The sequence below is a fragment of the Arachis ipaensis genome, chromosome B7 (genome assembly GCF_059453495.1).
Source record: "Arachis ipaensis isolate K30076 ecotype BB chromosome B7, ASM5945349v1, whole genome shotgun sequence".
NCBI lineage: Eukaryota > Viridiplantae > Streptophyta > Magnoliopsida > Fabales > Fabaceae > Arachis > Arachis ipaensis.
In genome coordinates, this window is record NC_142442.1 from 37,283,335 (window position 1) to 37,291,595 (window position 8,261).

General features: G+C 33.0%; 1 non-coding gene across 1 annotated transcript; it reads left to right on the forward strand.

Annotated features, from left to right (window-relative positions):
• The first annotated feature begins 498 nt into the window (after window positions 1–498).
• Window positions 499–602, forward strand: LOC148550863 (small nucleolar RNA R71). Its single transcript, XR_015893604.1, has one exon. It is a non-coding gene; the product is annotated as a small nucleolar RNA R71 (small nucleolar RNA).
• The last annotated feature ends 7,659 nt before the right edge of the window (window positions 603–8,261 follow it).

The window sequence follows — 8,261 nt, forward strand, 5'->3', positions numbered from 1 at the left end:
CGATCATTATTGTTATTGAAGCCTTGATTAGGCTTCTGTTGATCCTTTCATGAGAGATTAGGATGATTCCTCCATGAAGGATTGTAAGTGTTTCCATAGGAATCTCCCATGTAATTCACTTCTTCCATTGCAGGATTCTCAAGATCATAAGCTTCTTCTTCAGAGGAAGCTTCCTTAGTACTGCCTGATGCATCTTGCATTCCAGACAGACTCTGAGAAATCATATTGACTTGCTGAGTCAATATTTTGTTCTAAGCCAATATGACATTCAGAGTATCAATCTCAAGAACTCTTTTCTTCTGAGTTGTCCCATTATTCACAGGATTCTTTTCAGAAATGTACATGAACTGGTTATTTGCAACCATTTCAATGAGTTCCTGGGCTTCTGCAGTCGTCTTCTTCAGATGAAGAGATCCACCAGCAGAGTGATCTAATGACATCTTGGACAATTCAGACAGACCATCATAGAATATACATATGATGCTCCATTCTAAAAACATGTTAGAAGGACACCTTCTGATCAATTGCTTGTATCTTTCCCAAGCTTCATAGAGGGATTCACCTTCCTTCTGTCTGAAGGTTTGGACTTCCACTCTAAGCTTGCTCAACTTTTGAGGTGGAAAGAATTTGGCCAAGAAGCATTGACCAACTTTTCCCAAGAGTTCAGGCTATCTTTAGGTTGTGAGTCCAACCATGTCCTAGCTCTGTCTCTTACAGCAAAGGGGAAAAACATAAGTCTGTAGACCTCAGGATTAACCCCATTGGTCTTAACAGTGTCACAGATTTACAAGAATTCAGCTAAGAACTGATAAGGATCTTCCAATGGAAGTCTATGAAACTTGCAGTTCTGCTGCATTAGAGAAACTAATTGAGGCTTAAGCTCAAAGTTGTTTGCTCCAATTGCAGGAATTGAGATGCTCCTTCCACAGAAGTCAGAAGAGGGTGCAATAAAATCACCAAGCATCTTCCTTGCATCTCCACCATTATTATTGGGTTAGTCCATCTCTTCTTTTTTCTGAAAAATTCTGTCAGGTCCTCTCCAGAGTGTTGTGCTTTAGCTTCTCTTAGCTTTCTCTATAGAGTCCTTTCAGGTTCTGGATCAGCTTCAACAAGAATGTTCCTATCCTTGCTCCTGCTCATATGAAAAAGAAGAGAACAGAAAAGAATAGGAATCCTCTATGTCACAGTATAGAGATTCCTTTATGTGAGTAGAAGAATAGAAAAGTAGAATGAAGAAGAGAGAAGATAAAGAATTTGAACACATAGAGGGAGATAGGGTTCGAATTATAAGAAGAAGAGTAATGTTAGTAAATAAATAAATAGAAAGAGATGAGAGAGAGAGAATTCAAATTTTAAATTAAAATAAAAGGAAAATATTTTTGTTTTTATTTTAATTATTGGTTAGTATTCGAAAATTATAAAAAGGAATAAATTAAATTAAAATTTAAAACAATTAGTTAATTAAAAAGAATTTTGAAAAAGTGGTGAGCAGTTTTCGAAAATTAGAGAGAGAAAAGTAGTTAGGTGATTTTGAAAAAGATATGATTGAAATAGTAAACTTTTAAAATCAAACAAAAAGTCAAGTAGTTAATTGAAAAAGATTTGAAAATCAATTTTGAAAAGATAAGAAGTTAGAAAAGATTTTGAAATTGATTTTGAAAAGGATATGATTGAAATCTTATTTTGAAAAAGATTTGAGAAGGAAATTAAAAAGATTTGATTTTAAAAATTAAAGTTGATTACTTGACTAACAAGAAACTAAAAGATATAATTCTAGAATTTAAAGATTGATCGTTTCTTAATAGGCAAGTAACAACTTGAAATTTTTGAATCAAAATATTAAATGTTAGTATTAATTTCGAAAATATGAAACAAAATTAAGAAAAAAATTTTGAAAATTTTCGAAAATAATAAAAAATGAAAAAGATTTGATTTTTTTGAAAAAGATTTTGAAAAGATAAAATTTTGAAGTTGAAATTTTGACTTGACTAATAAGAAACAATTTAATCTTAAAACTTTATGACTAAATCAATCTAGAATTTCGAAAATTATGAGCAAAATAAGGAAAAGATTTTTTTTATTTTTGAGATTTTAATGATGAGAGAGAAAAATACAAAAATAAAAAAAAACATTAAAATTCAAGATCAAAACAAAAAATGCATGCAAGAATACTTTGAATGTCAAGATGAACACCAGGAACACTTTGAATGTCAAGATGAACACCAAGAACTTATTTTTGAAAAAGTTTTAAGAAAAGAAATACATGCAAGACACCAAACTTAAAAATTTTTAAACTTTAAACAATAAGGATTCAAAAATGCATATGAAAAACAAGAAAAGACACAAAACAAGAAAATGTAAAGATCAAACAAAGACAATCATCAAGAACAACTTGAAGATCAATGAAGAACAAAACTCAATGCATGGATTTTCGAAAACTTTTGAAGAAAGATTAAAAAGATGAAATTGACACTAAACTTAAAATTTGACACAAGACTCAAACAAGAAACACAAAATTTTTTTTTTAGTTTTTATGATTTTTGATGAGCGGATAATTTATACGCTTTTTGGCATTGTTTTTAGTATGTTTTTAGTAGGATCTAGTTACTTTTAGGGATGTTTTTTATTAGTTTTTATGTTAAATTCACAATTCTGGACTTTACTATGAGTTTGTGTGTTTTTCTGTGATTTCAGATATTTTCTGGCTGAAATTGAGGGACTTGAGCAAAAATCAGATTCAGAGGTTGAAGAAGGACTGCTGATGCTGTTGGATTCTGACCTCCCTACACTCAAAGTGGATTTTCTGGAGCTACAGAACTCAAAATGGCGCGCTTCTAATTGCGTTCGAAAGTAGACATCCAGGGCTTTCCAGAAATATATAATAGTCCATACTTTGGCCGAGTTTAGATGACGCAAAAGGGCATTGAACGCTAGTTCTACGCTGCAGTCTGGAGTTAAACGCCAGAAACACGTCACGAACAAGAGTTGAACGCCAAAAATACGTTATAACTTGGCGTTCAACTCCAGAAGAAGCCTCTGCACGTGTAGATCCATTGCACATATATAAATCAACCAAAATCACAAAAGCTCTAATTCTCAATCAACATATATAAACTATTGCAACATGCCAACATCAGTAATTAGAACCCAAAGTCAATAACAATTTAAAATAAAAAATACAAAATGAACTTTATGTAATGAGAACATTCACACTTCAATGAAGAATCAATCATGAAACATATTTTTTTATATAAAATAATCTTAGAATCAATCATGAAAAATATTAGTACATAATATGGACAGAAATCGTTGAAATGTAGATTAGACCCACTGCACATATATAAACAAAATTGTAACACAAATTCACAACTTTACCAATAAAATTACAACACAAACTCACAACTTCACCAAGTAGAGATTCAATGAAATACAGATTCAGTCATTCATAATGTGAGAGAGAGAGGAGAACTTATCTGCGGACAGATAAATAGATGAGGAAGACAGCAACACGCTCAGGAGAAAGGGGCTCCGGTAACACACTCACACAAAGCTGTAGCGACGACCAAGTAATGAGTCTGTGGAAGAAGAAAAAAAGAACTTAGCAGACTCACAATGTGATGGGAGATAGAGGGGGGAGGAGAAAAATTTACCTAGAGAAAAGAGTCCCAACAGGAAGAAGGCGGCGACGGACTTAAAGAATTTACCTAGAGAAAAAGGGGCTCAGCATGAAGGTAGCGATGGGCTCAACAACGACGGTGATGAGATCAGTAGCGGCGACGACGAGAACTGTGAAGGTAGGTAGTGACGGATCAGTAGCGAGACGACGGAAGCTGTGACGACAATGAGAGCTGTGAGGTTTTCTATAGAGAAGCCAATAAGAAGAAAACTCTGAGTGAGGATGACTGAGTCTCTCTGGCGTGACTATGGAGTATGGACTCAGACTAATCATTGAATCTGTGATGTGAGGCAAATTCTAATCCATAAAAGGTGTTTATATGTATATACTCTGGGGCAGATACACCTTAAACCCAACCCGTTCTGCCCTGCTCGAACACTCGCCCTGAACAAAACCTGCCTCGCCTCGGGTCGAGTTATTATTCGTCTTGACCGGGTAGGGACGGGTCGGGTACTCACGGATTTCAGTACTCCTGCAAAGTTTAACCACGTATTGATACTCCATTTATTAAGGGTCAATCGCTTGCCAATGGATTGCACGCAAAGCGAGATTCGAACATCCTAATACTTGTTTAAGCGAATGAGTGAGATAATCACTCAATAAACTCAAATTGATTAAGAAAAATATTAATAATTTTTAATATTAAAAATCTTTAGAGTTTGATTTTAATTATAATTTTATAAAATATTTATAATAATTATTATTATATATATTTTTATTTAATTTTCTTTAATAAAAATTTTTATATAATTTTATATCTTATCCCGTATAGGATACGGAACATATACTTGTACAAAATAAAAATATCTATTTTTAAAAAATACATATACATTTTCAAAAAATTTTACTCAACCAGACATGTAGCATCTTATTAGTGCGTGCTGCTAAATTTATGGAGCTCCAAGATGCAAAAGTTTCCAAAGAAATCGAATATTGAATGCTTTCCACAATTTTGGGCCGAAATTTATGATGACAATTACAATAACTCATTTATTAATCAATTATGATGGCTACAAAGAAAGCATCTTGAGTGTTTAATTTGTATCGTTGCAATTAAAGGCATGAAACAAAGCCAACCAGTGATAATGTTGACGGTGGAGATAGCCCTTTAATTTAGCTTAGAGCAATTAAATGAAAAGTGCAATATCTCCTTTGTAATTGGTTCAAAGGTTGCGATTGCACCACCAACTAGGCAACTAATATAGTAGAAACTAGAAACAGATCAGAGTAACAATAAATCCGTTATCACCTTAATAAAAGGAGGTATCTGAGTAATTAATTTAATTTAAAAAGGTCACGTTTTGATAATAAATTTCAAAAAATGTAATATATTAGTACAAATGTCATGACAAAATTAGTTATTATAAATATATCTTGAAAGAACCTATTGAATGTGGAGTGATGAGATTGTTAAGAATAAAATAGTAAAAATCAAAATTGTGTAAAATTAGAAAAATAAATTAAATATCTAACATATGAAATCATAACATATTTTGAATCGTAAAATTATTTAATTTAATATTATTTTAGAAATTAATTATTATAAATATGTTATGAAAATAACTCAAATGTAAACTGAAGAGGTTGTTAGTGTTAGTTTCATAATTTAGATTTAGTTTTGATGATAAAAATTAATAAATAAAATTTAAAATTTGTATTAAATCATTTCTAGCCGTTTGCTCAATTTTTGAAATAATAGAAAAGGTTTTTTTTAATTAATTTATATACATTAAAAATGAATTAAAAATATAAAGATTTAGCATGAGTTTCGAAAGTAAAATTGCAGTAATCCAATTTTTCCCAAAAAAGTAAACTATGAAAGCCTATAATATATTGTTCGACAAAAAAAATTTGAAATTTGAGAACTAACATGATTATATTAAAATAGTTGATGATACTATTAGAATGAATTTATTGAGAAAAAGGTTGAATCAAATTCAATTTAAAAAAAAAAAAGTTCTTTTAGTCATTTTTGCATAAATAAATTATACTGGATATTCTTTTTCTTTTTATCTCTAAAATCAGAACTAAACAAAGAAAGAAAGAAGAGAATCAGGCAAGTATATATTTTGGTTTGATTTTTTTGTGCTATAAAATTTACATCCAGTTTCTATCACAATTATAGTAGAATTTTTATTATAATCAAACTGATTATATACACCAATACTAATGAATTATAACCTAATTTATCTAGTAGCAACTACTAAACTTTTACCCAAGCTAGCCACCACCAAGTACTATCCCAATTTAGTAAGGAAAACTAATCTTAGTTCAACAAAAATCAATTACACAGAAAATTCTTTTGGCTTTTCAATGTTTCTCTCTTGCCTCTTTTCTCTGTTAACTTTTTTATTTTTCTCCTCACCATAAATTGCCTTTTTTTCAATACAGAAAGATTAACATCAAATAATCATAACAAAAAAAAATCTAAAATGAAACTTAGAAAGAAGGAAAATAATTCTGCATAGTGAGATGATGCTCTGAATTTTTTTTTCACTCTATTTTCTTTGCCTTCCAATATTGATGAGAGTTCAGCTTTATAGTATGAAGCTTGTTGTGCAAATTCCATCACTGCCTCTTCAATTTTTCTTTTTGTTGATTCTGCCCGTTGTAGCTGTCTTCCTAGGCATGCAATGCTTTTTCATTTTGCTTCACTACCTCCTTGTTGGGAATAATACACCATTCCCCCTTGAGAAAACACCTTTGACAGAGAAATAAAATAGACACAATCACAACACAAGAATTTAACGTGGAAACTCCAATTACCGGAGAAAAAACCACGGCCGTTGTCAAATGACAACCAGAGAATATCACTATGTGAAAATTGTTACAACACATAGACTTCTTTCTCTCACCGGCAACCCAGTACACCCACACTCTCTCAAAGCAAATATCTAACTACACCTCACAACACTCTCTAATAAAGAGTACAGAGGAAAAGAAAAATCAGATACAAGCTTAAAGTGTTTCTGACTGGTGAAAAAACAAATGGAGAACTTAGCCTCATATTTATAGCCTAGGCAACCCACTCCATTTGCTATCCTGAGCAATGTGGGACTAATTCAACCAAATCCTAACAATCTCCACCTTGATTGAAATAGTCACACATCTTCAGCTTCCATTGTCAACACCGACAATTCTTTGCTGCCATTGTCTATACCGACAATCATAGTTCAGAGAACTATCATACTCCACCATGAAAGTATACTCACTTGGAATTAGACCACTCCAAGTATTTCACCTTGGTACAGATCGAAACCTTGCTGAAAATTCATGGTGCAACTTTCAAATTGGCTTTTCCTGGAAGTTCTTCAGCCATCGACCTAACTCCGCCACACACCTTGCATCTCAACGCCAACCAATGCCCGTGTGCAATTGTGGACCCGATTGCCACAACTTATCCTTATCCATGGCAGTGCGGCAATACCATGAGGATACTTCTTGTCTTCTAGAGAACATCATCTTCTCTCATAGAGAGAGCAACCAGAGATCTTCTCCTTCAACGCCTTGTGCAAACCTGATTGTATCAACACATCTTTGACTTGTATTTGCCACAAGCCAAAATTGATTCTTCCATCAAATTTCTCTATTTCAAGCTTCACAGCACTTGAATATCCTGACATTGTTGCAACCGTATACTGGAATAGTATAACTCAACCGTGCACTAGGAAGGGTCCCCAGGAAAGAGAGGTGGGTCACAATGGACACACTTAAATACCAAGTCTTTCCTTAGCCAGAACCTTTCCAAACAGCACTCTCACAGTGTCACACTGCCTTCCAGCAACAACAACAGCAACCAAAGATCAACCTCAAGCCACAGGACAAAATTTAATCCCATCGAACCGAAGCTCTGATACCACTTGTTGGGAATAAGATACCAATTCCCCTTGAGAAAACACCTTTGACAGAGAAATAAAATAGACACAATCACAACACAAGAATTTAACGTGGAAACTCCAATTACCGGAGAAAAAACCACGGCCGTTGTCAAATGACAACCAGAGAATATCACTATGTGAAAATTGTTAAAACACATAGACTTCTTTCTCTCACCGACACCCCAGTACACCCACACTCTCTCAAAGCAAATATCTAACTACACCTCACAACACTCTCTAATAAAGAGTACAGAGGAAAAGAAAAATCAGATACAAGCTTAAAAGTGTTTCTGACTGGTGCAAAAACAAATGGAGAACTTAGCCTCATATTTATAGTCTAGGCCACCCACTCCATTTGCTATCCTGAGCAATGTGGGACTAATTCAACCAAATCCTAACACTCTGTTTGTTCGAGAAGCTGCTCCATCACCTCTACTATTCTTGAAGTTTCTTCACTACTTTTATTGTTCATACATGTTGTATTTGTTCTACCAACCTCTGAGTTTTGATCCTTTGCTATCCTTAGTGAGGTGTTACTGTTTTTCTGTCTTTGTTGTCTCTCATTCTCTATAATTATGCCAAGGGGAGTGCTAGGTAAACAATGACTTTTTTGAACAACATAAACAACCACCAATCAAATAAGAATACACTACACCCTAATTTAATGCTACTAATTAAATTTAAGATTAATTTACTCTTTTAACCCT